This window comes from Giraffa tippelskirchi, chromosome 4 (assembly GCF_054371585.1).
Source record: "Giraffa tippelskirchi isolate mGirTip1 chromosome 4, T2T-mGirTip1v1.2.pri, whole genome shotgun sequence".
NCBI lineage: Eukaryota > Metazoa > Chordata > Mammalia > Artiodactyla > Giraffidae > Giraffa > Giraffa tippelskirchi.
Genome location: NC_137278.1, coordinates 69,276,526 through 69,296,965, shown reverse-complemented (window position 1 = coordinate 69,296,965; position 20,440 = coordinate 69,276,526). Strand labels below are relative to the sequence as shown.

General features: G+C 36.5%; 1 protein-coding gene across 30 annotated transcripts in view; it reads right to left on the bottom strand.

Moving 5' to 3' along the window:
• Window positions 1-20,440, bottom strand: part of NRXN1 (neurexin 1) — a 1,199,463-nt gene that overhangs the window by 911,453 nt on the left and 267,570 nt on the right. The gene's annotated exons all lie outside the window — the stretch shown is intronic.

Below are 20,440 nucleotides of genomic sequence, written 5' to 3'. Positions count from 1 at the left end.
TGAAATTAAAAGACACCTGCTCCTTGGAAGAAAAGCTATGACAAACCTAGACAGCATATTAAAAAGCTGAGACATTACTTTGCCAACAAAAGACCATATAGTCAAAGCTATGGTTTTTCCAGTTGTCATGTATGGATGAGAGAGTTGGACCATAAAGAAAGCTGAGTGCCTAAGAACTGATGCTTTTGAACTGTGGTGCTGGAGAAGACTCTTGAGAGTCCCTTGGACTGCAAAGAGATCAAACCAGTCAACCCTAAAGGAAGTCAGTTCCGAATATTCATTGGAAGGACTGATGCTGAACCTGAAGCTCCAATACATTAGCCACTTGATGTGAAGAACTGGCTCATTAGAAAAGACCCTGATGCTGGGAAAGATTGAAGGCAGGAGGAGAAGGGGATGACAGAGGATGAGATGGTTGGATGAGATCATCAACCTGATGGACATGAGTGTGAGCAAGCTCCAGGTGTTGGTGATGGACAGGGAAGCTTGGCGTACTGCAGTCCACAGGGTCAAAAAGAGTCAGACATGACTCACAACTAAGTGACTAAACTGACTGAACTGATGGGTAAAACATATAAAATACATACCTTAATTAATGCCAAACACTAATAACAGCTTAAGTAAATGATTCTTCTTCCTCTTCAAAGTATTATATTACTGTTGGTGCCTAATAAATACTTGATGCATTAAAATTAACTAGCTAAAAATGTTTTAATATCTAGGAACCAAATTTCCAATTTTGCTTCTTGGCCAACACATGAAGGATGGAAAGGAAGGAACGAGACACAGAAAGATTAGTTTTCCTCCAGCACGTGTCAGAGTTCCCCACTTTTGTCTTGTAACTGCTGTTGAAGGTGATATTTCATCCTATGAAGTCGGTTATGAGATTTCCTATACAGAGTAATGAAAAAGCCTGTAACAGCTAGTGACCTGCCTTCCCTGCTGTTTCCTCCACAGAATAATTTTGCCTTAAAAAATAAAGGGGACATCTCCTTTTATTGAATTATGACAAATTTTCAACTGACTTGGAACTTGGGAGTGTCCTACTTTCCCCTCCAATGACTCTCCTACTGAGATGACACGTGACACATCCCAGGGAAGCATCAGAACTAAAGAGAAGGTTAAGACTGTGCCACATCCATCAGCACTTCCTTTTGCTTTAAGAAGAACCGACCCTCCCCATCATCACCTCAGTGTGTCTCTCTCTGTTCTCAGGATTCTTTTATTCCTTTGGCTAAGGGGAGATTTACAGGCAAAAGCCCATGCAGAGCAGCAGAGACACCAAATATCTCCCTTCCATCTCTCTCTTTCATATATATATATATATATAAATGTGTATATATATTTCTATTCATACAACATATATATGTAATATATATAATATCAACTATGTGCCAGCCATTGAGCAACCAACAAAGCCTGCCCCTGTGGAATTATTGGAGAAGATGACATACAGCAAATGTGTTCCTAAATAACTCTAAGTTGAACAAATGACAACCAAATCACACTTTAAATGTGCCAATAATACACAGTCTCTACAGCTGAGTTTTACAAACAATATTCTTTTTGGAGACTGGCAATCCTTTAGCACCCATCTCAGCTTCAGCTATAGAAAAGTTGAAGGTGAGAACTGCACTGAACATTTGCTGTGTACTAGAAACTTTGCAATATCCTTTTCAAGTATTTTCATGTGGCTGTCACTGACATACAAAAATGCCTACATGATAGCATGCTTATCATTATACCGATTTTACAGATGAGAAAACAGAGCAGTTGAACACTAAGCCCAAAGTCATACTGTTAGTAGATGGCTTTGAACTCAGGCACCCAGGCTGTAGAGCATGTGTGCACAGATAGACTATGATGCATTGTCTGCAAAGGTGGTTCGTTGAAGGAGTGAATAAATGAGCATCATGAACCTGAAAATCAAATCACATAAACACAACTTGGGATCAATAAATTGACAAAATGCTCAAGAGCTTGATTTGTTGTATTCCTCATTTTTCAGCAAATGATGGAAATAAGTCCCTCACCCGTTAAGAGAAGCACAGCTGTAACACTTCCTGCTGAAGATAGGAATCCTGTATTTATAAACTGGAAGAGAACTTCTCTCAAAGGTCAACTGTCTGTAAGTTGCTATTGTGATTGATTAAACAAACAAGACACCTGGTAACTTCCTGCTTCTCCTTGTTTCAAAATAGAGATTTGTGGGGAAAACACAGGTATCAGACCAGCTCCTATGAAAACTATTCTGACAAACCTAGAGATAAGTTCTTTCCATGAGAGTAATTTAACTGTTCTGAAGGACACAGGAAGCAAAATATTTATTTGAGGTGGGAAAAATTACATTCTTTCCTTCTCCTCTTCTAGTAGACTTTACCAGGTTTTCCTGTGCCCATAACTCTGTTTAATTTAAAAAGAGAGAACCTAAACTTTCTAGAATGTAACATAACTTCACTAAGTTAATCATGAGGAAATGTAGCCTTTGAGGGAGAGTGAGGAGGGAAGGAAATCCTCTCAGACATAAGGGAGACAAACAAGTGCAAGCTGTCGATTGGAAAGGAAAAGTATCATCTCCTAGGGGGCATATCTATCTTTTCTCATTCCTACTTATTTTCTTGTCATCACCACTCTAGGGAAGGGGAGAGTAGAAGATTTCCTGCCAAACAATGCTTTAGTACCAACTGAAGGCCGGTGATTGTAACTGCATTCAGTATCCTACATACAGATTCAAGAGAGGGGCGTACCGAGGAGACAATGCATACAGGACATCAAATGATGATGTCTCTGCATGTAGTGACAAAACTAACTGGAACCCATGTATTCAGAATAGCAAGGAACTTGAACAGTATTTCAGTCTTGCTTCTTGGAAGAATCTCATAAAAATCTGAGTATCAGAGTTGAGGGTTTCGGGCGTGGAAGCAGGTGAAAACAATAACAAAAGCAGTGAGAATGTTTTAAGCTTTCAGAAGCTCAAGAGAACAGAAGATATTATGAGACAGGAATGGAAAGATATTGACTTATAAAATAGTTGTGTACTAGCAATATCTTTAATTCTTTGCCATTGATCACATGAGAAATCAAAGTTAACAGCCTCATGTGTCTTTCTACCCAGAGGGAGGAAGGAAATTTTGAATGGCCTGGCCTTTTTTATCTGGGCAGATAATTAGACAATTAGAGCTCATCATGAACTACAACACAGCTCTCGACTGTCATGAATCACACTCATGTTCAATTTAAAAGAAGCTTCATAAGAATGAACTGCTTTTTAAAGAATATATTGCTTTCACATGTCTTCCAGGAACCACAGAAATTAGGGAAAACTAGGGAAGAGAGATTGCTATCCATCAGAAAGAACAGAAATGATATTTAATGTGCTTGGCTAAGTGTCTTCCCTATGATTTATGGGTTGAGGTATTGCTTACATGGATGAGATGGGGTTGAGGTGAGGAAACTGAAATCATGATCTGAGAAGCACCTATAACAGAGGCACCAAAGCTGCCTACAAAAATGCATATCCTGGCTAATTCTAAATTACTGACTCTCAGAAGAAAGCCCTCCAATTTTTTATTTTTTAAAAATCTCCCTCCCCAGGGACTGACAGCATCCTTAAGTGAAGCAATAGAGGAGAGAAAAATCCACATGGGTAGATGGGGTAAGCAAAACAGGGTTACATCTCTATATCTTCTTTGGAGAAATGTCTGTTTAGTTCTTTTTGATTGGGTCGTTTATTTTTCTGGAATTGAGCTGCAGGAGATGCTTGTATATTTTTGAAATTAATTCTTTGTCAGTTGCTTCATTTGCTATTATTTTCTCCCATTCTGAAGGCTGTCTTTTCACCTTGCTTATAATTTCCTTTGTTGTGCAAAAGATTTTAAGTTTAATTAGGTCCCATTTGTTTATTTTTGCTTTTATTTCCAATATTCTGGGAGGTGGGTCATAGAGGATCCTGCTGTGGTTTATGTCAGAGAGTGTTTTGCCTATGTTTTCCTCTAGGAGTTTTACAGTTTCTGGTCTTACATTTAGATCTTTAATCCATTTTGAGTTTATTTTTGTGTATGGTGTTACAAAGTGTTCTAGTTTCATTCTTTTGCAAGTGGTTGACCAGTTTTCCCAGCACCACTTGTAAAGAGATTGTCTTTTCTCCATTGTATATTCTTGCCTCCTTTGTCAAAGATAAGGTATCCATAGACAGAAGGATTTATCTCTGGGCTTTCTATTTTGTTCCACTGATCTACATCTCTGTCTTTGTGCCAGTACCATACTGTCTTGATGACTGTGGCTTTGTGGTAGAGCCTGAAGTCAGGCAGGTTAATTCCTCCAGTTTCATTCTTCTTTCTCAAGATTGCTTTGGCTATCAAACACATGAAAAGATGCTCAACATCACTCATTATCAGAGAAATGCAAATCAAAACCGCAATGAGGTACCATTTCACGCCAGTCAGAATGGCTGCTATCCAAAAGTCTACAAGCAATAAATGCTGGAGAGGGTGTGAAGAAAAGGGAACCCTCTTACACTGTTGGTGGGAATGCAAACTAGTACAGCCACTATGGAGAACAGTGTGGAGATTCCTTAAAAAACTGGAAATAGAACTGCCATATGACCCAGCAATCCCACTACTGGGCATACACACTGAGGAAACCAGAATTGAAAGACGCGTGTACCCCAGTGTTCATCGCAGCACTGTTTATAATAGCCAGGACATGGAAGCAACCTAGATGTCCATCAGCAGACGAATGGATAAGGAAGCTGTGGTACATATACACAATGGAATATTACTCAGCCATTAAAAAGAATACATTTGAATCAGTTCTAATGAGGTGGATGAAACTGGAGCCTATTATACAGAGTGAAGTAAGTCAGAAAGAAAAACACCAATACAGTATACTAACGCATATATATGGAATTTAGAAAGATGGTAACAATAACGCTATATGTGAGACAGCAAAAGAGACACTGATGTATAGAACAGTCTTTTGGACTTTGTGGGAGAGGGCGAGGGTGGGATGACTTGGGAGAATGGCATTGAAACATATATATTATCATATGTGAAATGAATCACCAGTCCAGGTTCGATGCATGAGACAGGGGGCTCAGGGCTGGTGCACTAGGATGACCCAGAGGGATGGGATGGGGAGGGATGTGGGAGGGGGGTTCAAGGTGGGGAACACATGTACACCCGTGGCTGATTCATGTCAATGTATGGCAAAACCACTACAATATTGTAAAATAATTAGACTCCTGTTAAAATAAAGAAATTTATACTTAAAAAAACACCAGGGTTACAGATGTCCTTAGAAACCAAACAAGGCTACAGGATTTAACAAAGTTACACAATACTTCTAGTGTTAATAATGGAATATGTTGGAATTAATCTCACATGGAACGAGATGACATCAGTTAACATAGTTTGTTGTTGCCTAATCTCACCTATAAACGTTTTAAGGGTACTTCTTTTGGATAAACTCCCACGGTTAGATAAACTCCACAAAAACCGGTCACCATGGTCACCAAATGGGATCAATTATTGGAACTATATTGTTTCTCCAGTGCAGATATGCAGATTATAAGGGCCCGCATACTGGACAGGGTAGAAAGTCCAGCATCACTAGACACTCAGCAATATACTAATTAGTGAAAGTCATAACTAAATAAAACAGTACTAGGAGATTTATCTAAAGGAATGAACCAATACCTTTGCCCATAACCAGCCATTTCAAGGATGGGAAAACCACTGAAAAACACCTGAGTAAAAGTAAAGTTAATTAAATAACTTGAATACAATGACTAGATAAAGGAGTTCTGGATTTTGAATATCCTGAGAATTTGGGCAAGTACATCAGTTAATTTCAAGGAGCCCACAAGCTGACAGCAGCTGTCCAGGGAATTTGTTTAAGTCCTGCCTAGTCAAAGTTGAGAGATAACACAGCCATCACAGCCACAGGGGAAAATGCATGAGCACTTTAATAGTATCTGCCTTAAATACTAAATTTAAAAATGCCCTAGGTTGTACAGTTGTATGTATTTTTAAATGTACTACTTTAATTGGTTTCACACAGTACTACATCTTTATTATCCCAGCATCTTGTACCATAATCATTTTTATATCTTCTCCCCTAAATAAATTGTAAACTTGACTGTAGAATGAATGAACGAATATTTTAAAATCTAAAGTGTCCGGTATTTGGGTAACATTATAGTACACATCAAAAAACCCTTCTAAATGTTTATTTGGTGGAGAGGATTTGTATCAGACATTTCAACGAACACTAATGTACTAACTACTAGTTTTCTGGCACTAGGCTAAGGCACTGGGGGCAAAAACATGAATAGAAAATAGCTCCTGCCATTGAGAAGGTCACAGTCTAGTAGAAAAGAAAATCTCTGAATGTATTACAATGCTATGGTAAATATCTTTGCTAAACAACAAATATTCCTTAAAGATGAACAGTTCCTTGAATAACGCATTCATATTTTCACGTTTCTTTGAATTTAACTATGCAATGTAATTTACATTATTAATGCATTCTAACTCTTGGCTATACATGTAATACAAGTAGTAGAATGTAATTAAAGCTTGTTTTATTATAAATATGCTGAAATATATAGCTGCACACTAAAGAAACACTGAAAGAATTCAGATTTACAATTGTGAGTGTTGAATTATATCAGGTAGAATAATTCTGGCTTATAATTTATCATACTCTCATTTGTTGATACAAAGACAAATTATTTTAAAAAACACTAACTGTACTTCTAGTTCTAAACATGACTCTTCCCTGAATTTCTGCCCAGACCTGGGGGTTGTACTTTTTCAGAAATGTGCACCCAACTCCTTTTCTCATGAATCTGATGTGGTTCTTGCCCTGATGCAAAAGAAGGAATGTTGAGACCATTGTTTGGGATTCTCTGCAGTCTTTTTCTTACCAAGTGTAAGAAGTATGTGAAATGTTCTAATGAAAATGGTATTGAGCTCAGACATAAGGAGGTAAAATCTTAGCTGAAAATGGTAACTAACAGAAAAAATAACTAATAGATAACTTCAGACAAGAAGCCAATTCTATTTAGGCTCTGTTCCTTTATAACAGAAAAGCACTTAACTGGGAAGTCTCTAATGTCACCTCTTGCTTTAAGACACAAGGATTCATTGATGAGCAGTATCCTCAGAGATTTTACATGAGAGAGACAGCGGGTTACAGCTGGATCATTGTCAATCTAGTGAGACTCATACTGGGAATCCACAGCTCCCTCAGCTTCATACCCATCAGCTACTCTCTTATCCAATTCCCAAAAGGCATTTGGATTCAGGAATCTCAGCTGGCAAAGCAACAAGCACAGCAAACAATAACAACATGCATCCACCAGTAGCCTGAACTTGATGACCAAAACTTCTATTGGGATTTTTAGGACATGGTCTCAGCTATCTAGCTTCCTGGAAAATAAAGCAGGTGGGAAGTGTTAACAACTTAAGTTTCCCTAAAAACAGGTAGAGGAAAAACTGTAAATTTTCATTTCACATCAATTTTTAAGGTTTTGGCATAGATGGGGGATATACCTATGGTTTCTATGCTCTGCTTTATCAACTTTTTTAAATTTCATGGAACATTTTTCAGATTTATTCAGATGTATACATTGATCTTGACACTCCTCTGCATACTTTTTTTTTTTTTTTGCTGCACAGCATGTAGGATCTTAGTTCCTTCCCCCACCAGGAATTGAATCCACATTTCTTGCATTGGAAAGGCAGAGTCTTAACCGCTGGACCACCAGGAAGACCCTGGGTTCAGCTTTAGAGATGCCCCTTTTCCATATTGCCACTCAGTTTTCTTGCATTAGACAGAACCAAAGGTATCTATTCCAATTCTACAAAGCAGCCCCTGAAATCTGCAGTTAAGTAACAACAGGCCAAAGCAAGCCTACTGGATCACAGATGGGTTATCCAACTCAATCACAGACATTCCCTAAGTTCCAGGAAGGAAACCTGCTGTCTCTCTAATGCACCAACATCATTCTCTTGAGGCAAGGTCTGGTTTCTCTGGGTATCTTATTTTTAGACATATTATAAATTTTTGTAAATGCAAATGTAGTAAAAAAAAAAAAAACAAAAAACAATGCAGAGTGGTGTGTTTAAAGAGATGAAATGAGAAATCACTTTCTCTGTATTTATTTTCCCAAAGTTTTTCATCCCTTTGCAGAATGAGATTCCAGCTTTAGAGACATTAAGAAACCAGTAACCATGGGACACGTTGCCTGGAAACAGCCTGATTACAACCAACTCACTCAGCTATGAGGAAATTCTACCTGACCCTTTAGGACCATTTGTCAAGCCTTATTATGATGATAAAGAAAATTTATACTTTTGTAAAGCCTTCAAAAATTATTGCCATGAAACTGAAAAATCTGGGCATCTGCTTTGGGGAGGAAATGGGAAGTTAATACGACCATCCAGTGTCAAAATTTGACAGCCAGGACAAAAATAAAGAAAAATTAGTTCAGCACCATGCACAGAATTCAGAAATCAAAAACCCAAACCCAACACTGAGCAAATCATGTTTGGGAATTGTACTGTCTGCCATGGGGGTTAGAAGCCAAGGCAGTCAGAAAGTCACTAATAAAGGGCATTTATATTCTGCAGCAGTGCTGCTTAACTTGTACTTCCTTGTACATCTACTGCAGAACTTTCAATCAGATGCTGCCATTAACAGCTGCTTTGAAACATACACCAGTTGGTTCTGTCATGCCCTGACAGTTGGACAAGATTTGTCAGGGAAATCACATTATAAAAACATTGCACAAGTTTAGCAAAATCTAAGAATGTCTACATAATTTTTTAAAATCATTAATGATCAGTCTCAGAAAATTAGACATTTTTTTTACTTTAGTGGAATAATGTTTTATGGCTCCATGACTATGTGCATATGTGTGTATAATTATAGATAGATAGCTAAACATATAAATAAATAGATTTTTATTCATTCAACATAGAAGGATTTATAAGGACACAATAGAGAATCCTGGCACCACTAAAAGATTTATCTTGCTATTGATCCACTCACAGTTACATTAGACTATGGTGCATCTCACAGGACAGCTCAGATGTGGCCTGGGACCCACCTTAATGCAAGCATTGCCATTGCTTGAATCCATGATCAATTTCTAGACACATCTATTACACTCTGGCTGGAATATAGGGATGCTTTCCTGGTGGCTCAGACAATATAAGGATGTATGTTTCAGCAAAACTCAACTATTGCTATTTTGAACTAAATTATGTTATCTCAGTTGTAGGAAATGAATTTGGTCCATTCGTTAACTATAGGTAAATGCTCAATACTCAAGAGCAACAGAGAATTGTGGAGAGTGAAGTTCCTAGCTTAATTTTAGCTGTAAGTGCCAATGAAAGTAGACAAATTTTATTTTGAAAGGACTGTTTCTCAGTCCTTCACACGTCCACAGCACTGTTGAATATAGCTCCAGGCTAAAGTGCTGGCTCTCTAGACCCCAGGCTTCAGGGAACATGCCTTGATTTCATGTGAAGCCTTGGTACTTATCTCAGTTCTAGCACTCCGTGGATACTCATGAAACCTCTGCTGAACTGAATCAGGCACCATTATCATCAGAGTAACAGAGTATGCAATTATAGAGCTGACCAAGATAGACACGAAAAGAAAAGGGGGCTATAGATTGCTCTAAAGAGATGTAAGGACGATGGTGGGAGATTACATGGGAAAACAATGTAAGCCACTGCAAGAAACTTTCTGTTGATTTTCACTTTTCATTTTCACAACTCCATGTCATTCACATCATATATTATTGTCAGAATAATTCTCTCCAAACACAAAATCCCAATACTACCCAGGTGCTAAAGGAAATAATGAATGCATAAATGAATGAATAAAATGACTTCTGTTCCCAAGCAACTTACAATTTGGTTGCCTAGATGGAAATAACACATGACGTTTTTAAGAAAATATGAGTTGAAATTAAAGTTCAGTGTGAGTTGAACTGTCCATAGAAGTTGCCAAGGGAAGAAGGGATTTGAATCAGGTCTATTCATTTTAATGAATAAAAGGCTCAAACTTAGGCTAGTCCCAGTTAGGCAAGAAACATAATCAAAACATAGAGATAAGAATTTGAATAGTACATTAGGAAAGATACAAAGATACATTGGGAGGTAGATTATTTATAAGAATATGAGTTTTGATTTGAATCTTGGATTGTATGAAGTATATCTTCCCATGAAGAAAGTATTAAAAAGGATGTTATGAGTTGCCAGGAATGCATAATAAAAGGCTATTTGTGGATTAGGCTGCATTTGGGATGAACCTGGGACATTCATTTATTCACCAAATATTTTTTGAGCACCTATTATGTCTTATTCACTGGAGATAAAGCAGAAAACAGAGAGAATCTCTGCCCTGATAAAAACTTATACGGGGGAGGGAGGGAGGGCACAGATGAAAACAAAGTAGACAAGTAAGTAGATAATCAAAGGTCAGCTAGTGATAACTGTTAAAGTAGGGTATGCATCTCAGAGAATGGGTAGGGGGAGGCTGTATTTTCAAATATTAAAATTTTACCATCCTCCTAAATAGCTAGCATAGATATAAGCATATAAGAGACAATTAGAAATGCAGCTGACTGGGGTACTGCCAGTTTGACTAAGATTCTTGGGCTCAATGAGATGCAAACTTTCTCCAAATTAGATTTACAGGAAATGAGTCAGCATTCCCTGATATTCATGCCTAATACACAAAAGGTTGGGCCCAACCCAACTTAACCTAAAAGATGAGGATTTCTGAAATAGGCTCCATCAGTATACAAAGGCTGTACTACAGCAGCATTTTTTCCACATCATTTAGAGCAAGTTGCTGAGAGTAAACAAGAAATATTCATTAAATATTTGTTAAATATTTATTATTTTAGTCTTTATCCATGTGTTATAAAAACTAAAATAATAAATGATACTCACAATATTGACTTTCCCATTAAAAAAATTAAACTCAAAAGTCAGAAAAAGGATCAGGGGGTTAATGATATCATAATGAACTTGGCTTTATGAAAAATTTACATAGAAGTTCAGGGGCTCCTGTGACTTGTGGAACTTGAAAGAAAGGAAGGCTGCTTGTATAAACGTTCAGGCTGTCATGGCTTTGAGCTCCTATCAGAGAAAGACATATGAATGTGATTTTCCCATCACAGTGCTTAATTGGTCCTGACTCATCTTTGGTCATTGGTTGAATTTCTCATATCTCCAACACCATCTCTCAAATATAGTCTGATGCTCACACAGTGAAAACTTCCTGTGCACAAAACTAGCTGGTCCAAGTGGGAAAGAGCAGTGTGAGATGGCTATATTTGCACTGTGACTTCTCTAAGTTAATACCTATAGGTAGTGGGTGTTCTGTTAGGCACAGCATGAAGAGGTTAATTCAATGCCCTACAAACAGGGACAACAGGAGAACCCTGTCCTTATACTGTCAAATAAAGAGCAGTTCAATTACTTGATAAGATGAAGGCAGCACTTTCCTTTCTCACTGTGCCCCATTCCTGCAGGAAGTTTATTAGTGAAATGTACTATTAAATCCCAGCTATAAACTGGAGAACAGCTACTTCACCTGTTTCACTTCCATTACCCAGGAGAATATGTCTTGTTTCTATAATATTATAGCAAATTGAACTCTACAGTATTTCAGTCCTTCTCAACTTGGTTCTTGTTAGCACCATCCCCTAATCCCTTGAGAAAACCCCTTGCTTAAAAAATCTTGCCTTCAACTGCCTCAACCTTAGTCCAAAGGGCCTCTCCTTGTTCATAGCTCTTGACATTCATTATTATCTGCCAATGAAACACAGTGTATAAGAAATTAAATGTTTTCACAAGCAAACCTATGTTCCTCTCCCTTTGCAGGGGAGGGAGATAAATAGGGGAAATAGAAAAAAAAAAAAGAAAGAAAGCTGCCAGATAGAAAGCCTGAAATAAATGACCTGCACCACCCATAGCTGAATTCCACTTCTTCCCATAATGTTTCATAAGAGAGAATCAATAAAAGCTGAATCTGAAACATTGGTGCAGGGTAGTAGCTAAGCTCAGTGAGCTCCCAACCTAATCCTGTGTTCTCAAAAGCAGTACGTGTAAATCCCTTCACCTTTCAAGGGGATGAGCTCACTACAGAAATTGGCCTGTTTTTTGACCTCAAAATCCAGGTAGGACAGTGTTGGGGGTGGCAGAAGCAACTAGAGGGAAGCTTTCCAGGCCACTTGTTCTAAACTGAGATACTTTGGCAGAGGGAAGGATGAGGTTGAGTTTCCATGGCCCTGAGCTGGGTCACACAGCTGGAGTTAGACTTTGCTCAACACAAATGTCTTTCACCCACCACAAGCAACACAAAGACTGTGAAAAATACTGCTAAGGAACAGGCCAACTGACACCGGCCATTTTCATTATCTAGGCTACCTAGTAAGGTAACCATCATACAACCTGGCTGCTGAATTAACTTTCATATCAGTGTACACCCTTTTGTCTGTGAATACTTGATTAAAATATGCAATTAAAATAAAGACTAAAATAAATGTAAGTGACATGAGGCCTCATATTTTTATTTGTAGTAGAGGATTTAAAAATCACATCATATTTGTTCTCTTTAATGATATTGTTGTCTTACAGAAAAATACTCATTTGCATATTAAAATTTCATCATCATAAAAAAAAAAGCCTCCTTTGAAAATTGAGATTAAATTTACTAAAAGACCCCTAAGAATCTGTGCTGAAGCAACTCAAGTGAATAGATTGAAGCATAAAATTAAATATATTTTAGACAGGTTGATTTGAGGACATTTAATACATTTGAATAATATGCCTGTCATCTTATTTAGAGTTGTTTAGCCTTATGGAATTCTCCGAAGTAGTAGTAAATAACTGTTGTGTATGTATGACACATTAAAAATGTACATGTTTATGTTTGAGGCTGAATTTAGCTGATTGTGAATTCCCCTGGAAAGTATTTTTTAAATAAAATAATGTTCATGCAATTTCTACCAAATGCATGGCATATGTTATACAAAAATTGAATGTCATGAAGGGAATTGAAAATTACATCAAACTGATATATGAATAATTACCTGATTAAAGTCATGCATTTAATATGTATTTTGCAACAGAATTCCAGCTTTTATAGGCATCCTGGACTGGAAAAGCAGACCATTAAACTACGATGGCACTCTGATGACTCAAGCTCTAGTTCCTTATGAAAGCCTATGGACAATTTAGATATATCACTTTCATCTCATCCATAAATAGTTTCTCACCATTTATAAATCCTTGTTGTGGTGAAAATTACTATATATCATATATATTTTTCATCCCATTCTGAATCACCAATGAAATTTCTAAACTACCTTTCAGTTGTCTAAATTAAAACAAGCAAACAAAAGCAAAGACAAAATGAAAAACACACATACAACTTAATACATGTACCTATTCCTATCAATAACATATTTCTTCTCTTGCCTCATCTTCACTATTAGTATACAAACTCCTAAGTGCAAGATCATTACCTCCCCTCTCCTCTACTCTATCCCCTGCCTTAAGCACAAATTAAACAGAACATAAACAGACAATATAACTTGCCTCATTATAGTTCAATGATGGTCTGATTTCCTGTGTGGTAAGAATGTTTCCTTTACTGCATTTCAATGTCTATCCAGGCCACCTAATAATATAGTCCAACAGGTAATATACAATTTTCTCAAGTGAATATGATTCTTAAACAGTGACAGAATTGTTCTTCCCTTATTGTGTGAGACCTCAGAGCACCACCAAAATCTTAGCAATACTGTGTTTTCTTTGCTTCTGTGCTATTCTAACAATTTCTTCCCCTGGAATAATCTCATCTTTTCTTTAGATTTGTGTTTCTTAACCACCTGATGAATTTAGATTCTATAGAGATTTCCTTGTACTCCTGTTTTATTGTGACCTGAAGAACAACTACTTTATTGTTTATAATCAAATGTTAGAGTTCTTGTGTTTCATTAGCACATGCTCTGAGAATTTCTAAATTTCCATATTAGGACCTTGTGGATAACTAACAAAAGTATAAATATTAACTACTGGTTGAGCTTTGCCTTTAAAGATGCAAGAGCTGATATATTAGCAGAGACTCTTGGGATTCTGTCCAGGCCATTACTACCAGTAACAGAGAGAAGTCTTTCCAAGTAAAAAATTAATGAATAAATTGAAAAGAGCAAAATGTTTTTCATACACCAAAATTCTTTGCCACAGTATTTATGTTTGTACTTTTGTCTCAAACATTTTCGTTGTCTTTGTAGTCTCTTGCTTGAAAGTCAACTCTTCCACATAAACATCCCCAAGTTCACTCAAGGTGATTCTTTTATTTTGGAATAGGAACCATTATCTCTAAACATTCATTTATGTGTTGCTTAATCGGGTGTGGTATGGTTGTGTCGGCACTGTAACAGGAAAACTTCACAGTCTTTGACCTGTAGATGCTTAAAATCTAGAGATGAAGTAAATATTCCAAAATATTACTGTGGATTCAAAACATAATGAGCCATTTAAAATAATACCAGGAACAAATTGACTGTCATTTTGACAGTACTGAGAACAACATATGTCCCTTCACATTTCAGCTTCTGTTGGATCATTAGGCACAAGTTCAAATAATTCCAAGAAAAAACTTATAAACAAAATTCTGAAATAAAATTTGGATGTAAAACATCAAGACTTATAAACACATTTTAGAGAATGATTTATTTTATGAAACTATTTGGTCTATGCATTTCAAATAATATATTTTTCTACCAGATTAAAGTGGGTTTAAATATATTATCATTTATAAGTAAAATTGACATAGATTCAGGATTTGCTAGGAATGCCGAGAATGTACAATGGGAGATCCTTCTTTGCACTACAGGAATCGTTTATGGTAATCCCTGATCCATTATTTTGGAATACTCATGATTTTTTAAATGATGTATCAAGCTTTTGAGCCACCAGTAACAACTTTTCTATTTGACTAAACATCCCAGCATACCAACAATGGACAGAAACACTTTTTGCCATCCCCTTCACCCCACACAAACACATATAAGTGCTCATGCAAATAGACAGCATTTCATTGAAAATTATATGACAATCCAAGTAAAGCCCATGTTTCATTTTTATGAAACCACACCCACAAGTCCCCAGGTCACTTTTAGTTATGGCATTGGGAGAAATTTTCTGTTGAGATTATAACCCTGCCACATTAGAGGCAGAACTAAATATTCTGCAGCCCCAAAGGCCAGTGTCCACCAATTCAAGTCTCATTCAAGGAAATTGTATAACACTCTAATGCCAGGTCTGAAAGCACATATCTGCTGTAATCAAAGGTTTAAATGACCATTTAATTCATCTTGTATCTGCCTGAGGAAATCCTTTAGCAGCCTATTTTCTCCCCTTAGAGTAAGAACATTTGCATGCTTGCAGACAAAGGTAACAATTTCAAATGATACATATTCTTCGATGGTGAATATTTGCTTCTTAAATACAGAGAGCAGAGATCTAGTTATTATTATTGGATTTTACATATTGCTCAAATTAACTGCCAAGAAAAGCCTCTAGGAAATAAATTGCCTTTATGTAATATTACTTTTAATTTCTTCTAGCAAATGGGATAAGAAGTTTAAGTGGGTTAAAGGAAATCAAGTAAAAATATTTATGGAATACAGTTTTTCATGGTTAAATGCCTAAAAGCAAATATTTTGCAGTTAGCTTACTAAGAATGTACCAGGGGACTAGGAGAGGCTTTTGTAAGACAGAGAGTTGATTTTTAGAATGGCTTACAGGTTACAACAAAAATTTGCTGATACATTTTAACAAGCAGGCCTAGGGGGCCCAGATCATGTTTGCTAGTACTGGCTGTTTAGCTTCTGCAAAGTTTTTGTAATCATTTTAGAAACCAAATACTGTAGAACAAAAGCTTTCCTTCCATTCAGTATCCAACTGCGTCTAGTGTTACAGGACCATCAGAAGAGCATTTTAAAGGACAATATCAAAACATTTGAGTTCCTATTAGAGAACGATACGAAATAAAATATTTTATAGTATCTAAGTATCTTAAAGGTCTGAGTTCTAACCCATATACACTTACAAAAGTCAGAAAAGTAGGGTGATGAAATAAGACTGCTGGAGGAATGGGTCTTGGGCAAGTCAAATACATTTTGAGTCTGGTTTCTCTAGTTGGTAAAAATGGATAATAATGCTGTCTCTACTGACCTCTTTGTTTCACTATAACAAAAGCCTGATTGTGAAAATGCTTTAATTTGTACACAATCTACACAAATATTAGATAATACTATCATTTTCATGTTTCCCTACAAATACTGCAGCAGATCACTGAGTAGGACCTATGTACTGTGTTTTTAATAACATAACTGGGAAGGAGAAGGTAGGATTTTAGACACCTCTTTTTTTTTCACACTTTATGAGATTCTGAAATACAATCAGTCACCAAACTCCTCAGACACATTTAGCAGCATCAGAAGCAGCTGCTGCTGACAATCATGTCTGCTTCCACAGGGACTGAGGGTGTTAAAACAATGAGTCATTACAGGTGTGTCTACCTCTCTTCATTCAAAGGATGCAATGAAAAGAGATGAAATTCACCCAGACCAATATTTTTAAAACAGAAAGAAGGGATCAAGCAGAAAAGACATTTCCCAGTAATTTGCAAGAGCAGAATTCACTCATATTAGGTAATAAAGTATAATGTATTATTTATAAATCAATTATTTAGTAATTGTTTTTTAATAGTCTGCTACTCTACTAGGTATTGCCCCAGATTATTAAGAGTTGCCTGACTTTAAAAAATATGTTAATATTAATAATATTAATATATTGATAGCATACAACTAATTTTATTTCCAGGGACAACTTTTGTGAGACAACAGATAAACGCAAAAGGCTACTGGATTTTTTTTTTAAAGTGGTAAGATAATAAAAGGCTTTAATGAAAGTGACAAAGGAGATGATATTTGAGATAATTCTGAATGATTTTTAAGATCTTGGTAAGAAAAACATCCAGAAAAGACAGAAATGTGAGGTTGAAATTGTTTCAGGAGTATCCTGCTACTGTTTTCATATTCTTCTACACGTGCGTATATTTATGCAAAATGCTAATATTCATTCATTACAACAGATGACATGGATAACCTATGTTTAATTTTTTTCTTTTAAACTGGCAAATTGTACATTAGAGAGCCTATTGATTAAAAAATGCAACAATTTATTATACACTGTAATATGTGTTTTTAGAAATTTTAAAAAGTGCAAATACACAACATGAATTTCACATATAAATACTCCACCCTAGAGATGTTAACATTTTGATGTATATCCTTCAAGACTATATCTTGGTATCTGATGCACAGCATAGTGATTATAGTCAACAGTACTCTATTAACTTCAAAGTTGCCAAGGTTCTAGATCATAACTGTGCTCATCACAAAAAGAAGTGATAATTATGTGATGCAATAGATGTGTTCTAACAAAGGTCCATCTAGTCAAGGCTATGGTTTTTCCAGTAGTCATGTATGGATGTTAGAGTTGGACTATAAAGAAAGCTGAGCACTGAAGAATTGATGCTTTTGAACTGTGGTGTTGGAGAAGACTCTTGAGAGTCCCTTGGACTGCAAGGAGATCCAACCAGTGCATCCTAAAGGAAATCAGTCCTGAGTAGTCATTGGAAGGACTGATGCTGAAACTGAAACTCCAATACTTTGGGCACCTGATGAGAAGAACTGACTCATCTGAAAAGACCCTGATGCTGGGAAAGACTTGAAGGTGGGAGAAGAAGGGGACGACAGAGGATGAGATGGTTGGATGGCATCACCCACTCAATGGACATGAGTTTGAGTAAACTCCGGGAATTGGTGATGGACAGGGAAGCCTGGCATGCTGCAGCCCATGGGGTCACAAAGAGTAGGACCCAACTGAGCGACTGAACTGAACTGAGCTGATCTGATAGATGTGTTAGCTACTGCCACGTTGGTAATCATATTGCAAAGTACAAATGTATCAAAACAATACATTGTACAATTAAAACTTATACAATACTGTCAATTATATCTCAATAAAAATAAAATTAATTTTAAAATGAAAAGGACTATTTGTGTAAATATAAAATATACATTTATAATAAAAATGAACATTTTATACATACTGCTTTGTAATGTGCTTTGCTCATTTACCAGTATAATTGAATAACCTTAAACAATATTAAATACTCTACAATATAACTTTTTAAAGACTTCCTGGTATACTATTATGAAGTCTATTGTCCATTCGTTTATTTATTTATATTATTACATATGCAGGTTACTTTTTTTTCTTGCATAAATAACAAAGCCATGATTGTCTCTTTACATAATTATGTAAACCTTTGGTTATTCACTCAACAAATTCTAGAAATATGGTTATGGGCCTGTTTGACACTGGCTTCCAGAATAATTATTATAATTTTCATTCCACCATCAACAGATTAGCCTTACTGTATATGTGCTCTTTTCAATGTTGGGTATTTAAATTTTAATCATTTTTTTTCTATTCACTATATGAAAATAACATTTTCTTCAGCTTTGTTTTTCTTTGAAAGCTACTTAAGTTGGATGTTTTAAAATTTATTACTTATTGTTCATGTGATATGACTAATCGTCCATTAAAACATAATGAGTCCACTCTGTGCATTTTTTCATGTTTGTTTTTCCTGTATCCATCCTCTGGGTTTCTTCCTCCTCACTACTTATAATATCTGGTCCATACCATCCAAGGAGACACTTAAATTCAGGATTTTGTACATAATTAGTCTCAAGGAGATTTTACTTGACTTGAAAGTTAATAAGTTAACTTGCTGCAGTTTCAAGAATGCTTGTTCCTAGGTCAGAGATGAAGGATGTCTCATTACTTAGAGCAAAGTAAAAGCAGTAGCCAGAGTATCAGAATTTTTTGTGCTGTTCTGTGAACCCCGTTTTCCACAGGGTAATGCAGAGTGCTAGTGGGGGCACTTGTACACACTGTGGACTGTGTTAAAGGAGAGGAATTCTGAGCTTAGAGAACCCCAGTATTTCATAAGGGTAGTAAATATTCCTGCCCTTTGCTCTTTATTAAATTGGACAACATACGTACATGGAGGAAAAACCATACATATAATACAATCTGTGTTCCAAGGACATTCATGATAAAACCTGCTTGAAATGATAGTCTGGGGAAAAAAATAAATAAAAAAAGGTCAGTCAGTGGCTTGCCATGCAAGAGATGCAGCAGTGCAAATGACTCACAGAAAATTGTCTTCAAATACTTATTCCTGAACGTGTAGAAACAAAGTAAAAGACTTTGCAATGGAAGGAAGGAGAGTGAATCAAGGGCATTCAGTATCCAAACTTGATTTCTGACTCAGCCCTAACTGTGAACCTTATAAAAAAAACATATAAGTGTAGAGAAAATAAATGAAAGGTGGGTCCTGGTTAGACTGGTTTCTGAAGACTTTCTTTCAAAAAAGGTTCAATAGACAGTGATTATAAAGAAAGTTGAGCACCAAAGAATTGATGCTTTTGAACTGTGGTGTTGGAGAAGACTCTTGAGAGTCCCTTGGACTGCAAGGAGATCCAACCAGTCCATCCTAAAGGAGATCAGTCCTGGGTGTTCATTGGAAAGACTGATGTTGAAGCTGAAACTCCAATACTTTGGCCACCTGATGCGAAGAGCTGACTCATTTGAAAAGACCATGATGCTGGGAAAGATCGCGGGCAAGAGGAGAAGGGGACGACAGAGGATGAGATGGTTGGATGGCATCATCAATTCAATGGACATGGGTTTGGGTGAACTCCGGGAGTTGGTGATGGACAGGGAGGCCTGGTGTGCTGCAGTTCACGGGGTCGCAAAGAGTAGGACATGACTGAGTGACTAAACTGAACTGAACTGAGACAGTGATTTTTCAATTTATAAAATAATTGCCTATAGAATTCTTTAAATATCAAGTTCTCCTAGTATGATTAGAAAATAAATTAATCTAAGAAGTTTTTATACTTTTTTTTTTCTTCTTAGCATGTTAGTTAAGAGGATGTGCTCAGACCAAATTGCCTCTGTTCAAATCTGGTCCAGTATGCTGGGTTAATGTACTTTAAGTTCCCACTGTTGTAAAACGGGAATAATGGTATATATTCACTCCAGTCCCACAGAGATGGTGAAAGGTGTGACTGCATTGAGAGATATACAGTGCTTTTGACAGTGCCTAATATACGGGAAGCACTTTACTGAGCAACTGTGCTGTGCGCAGTTGAGTTGTGCTTGACTCTTTGTGACCCCATGGACTACTACCATCTAAAATACGATCATTAAGGAGATATACTCTTTTTGCTCTTTTTCTCTTTGAGTACAATTAAACA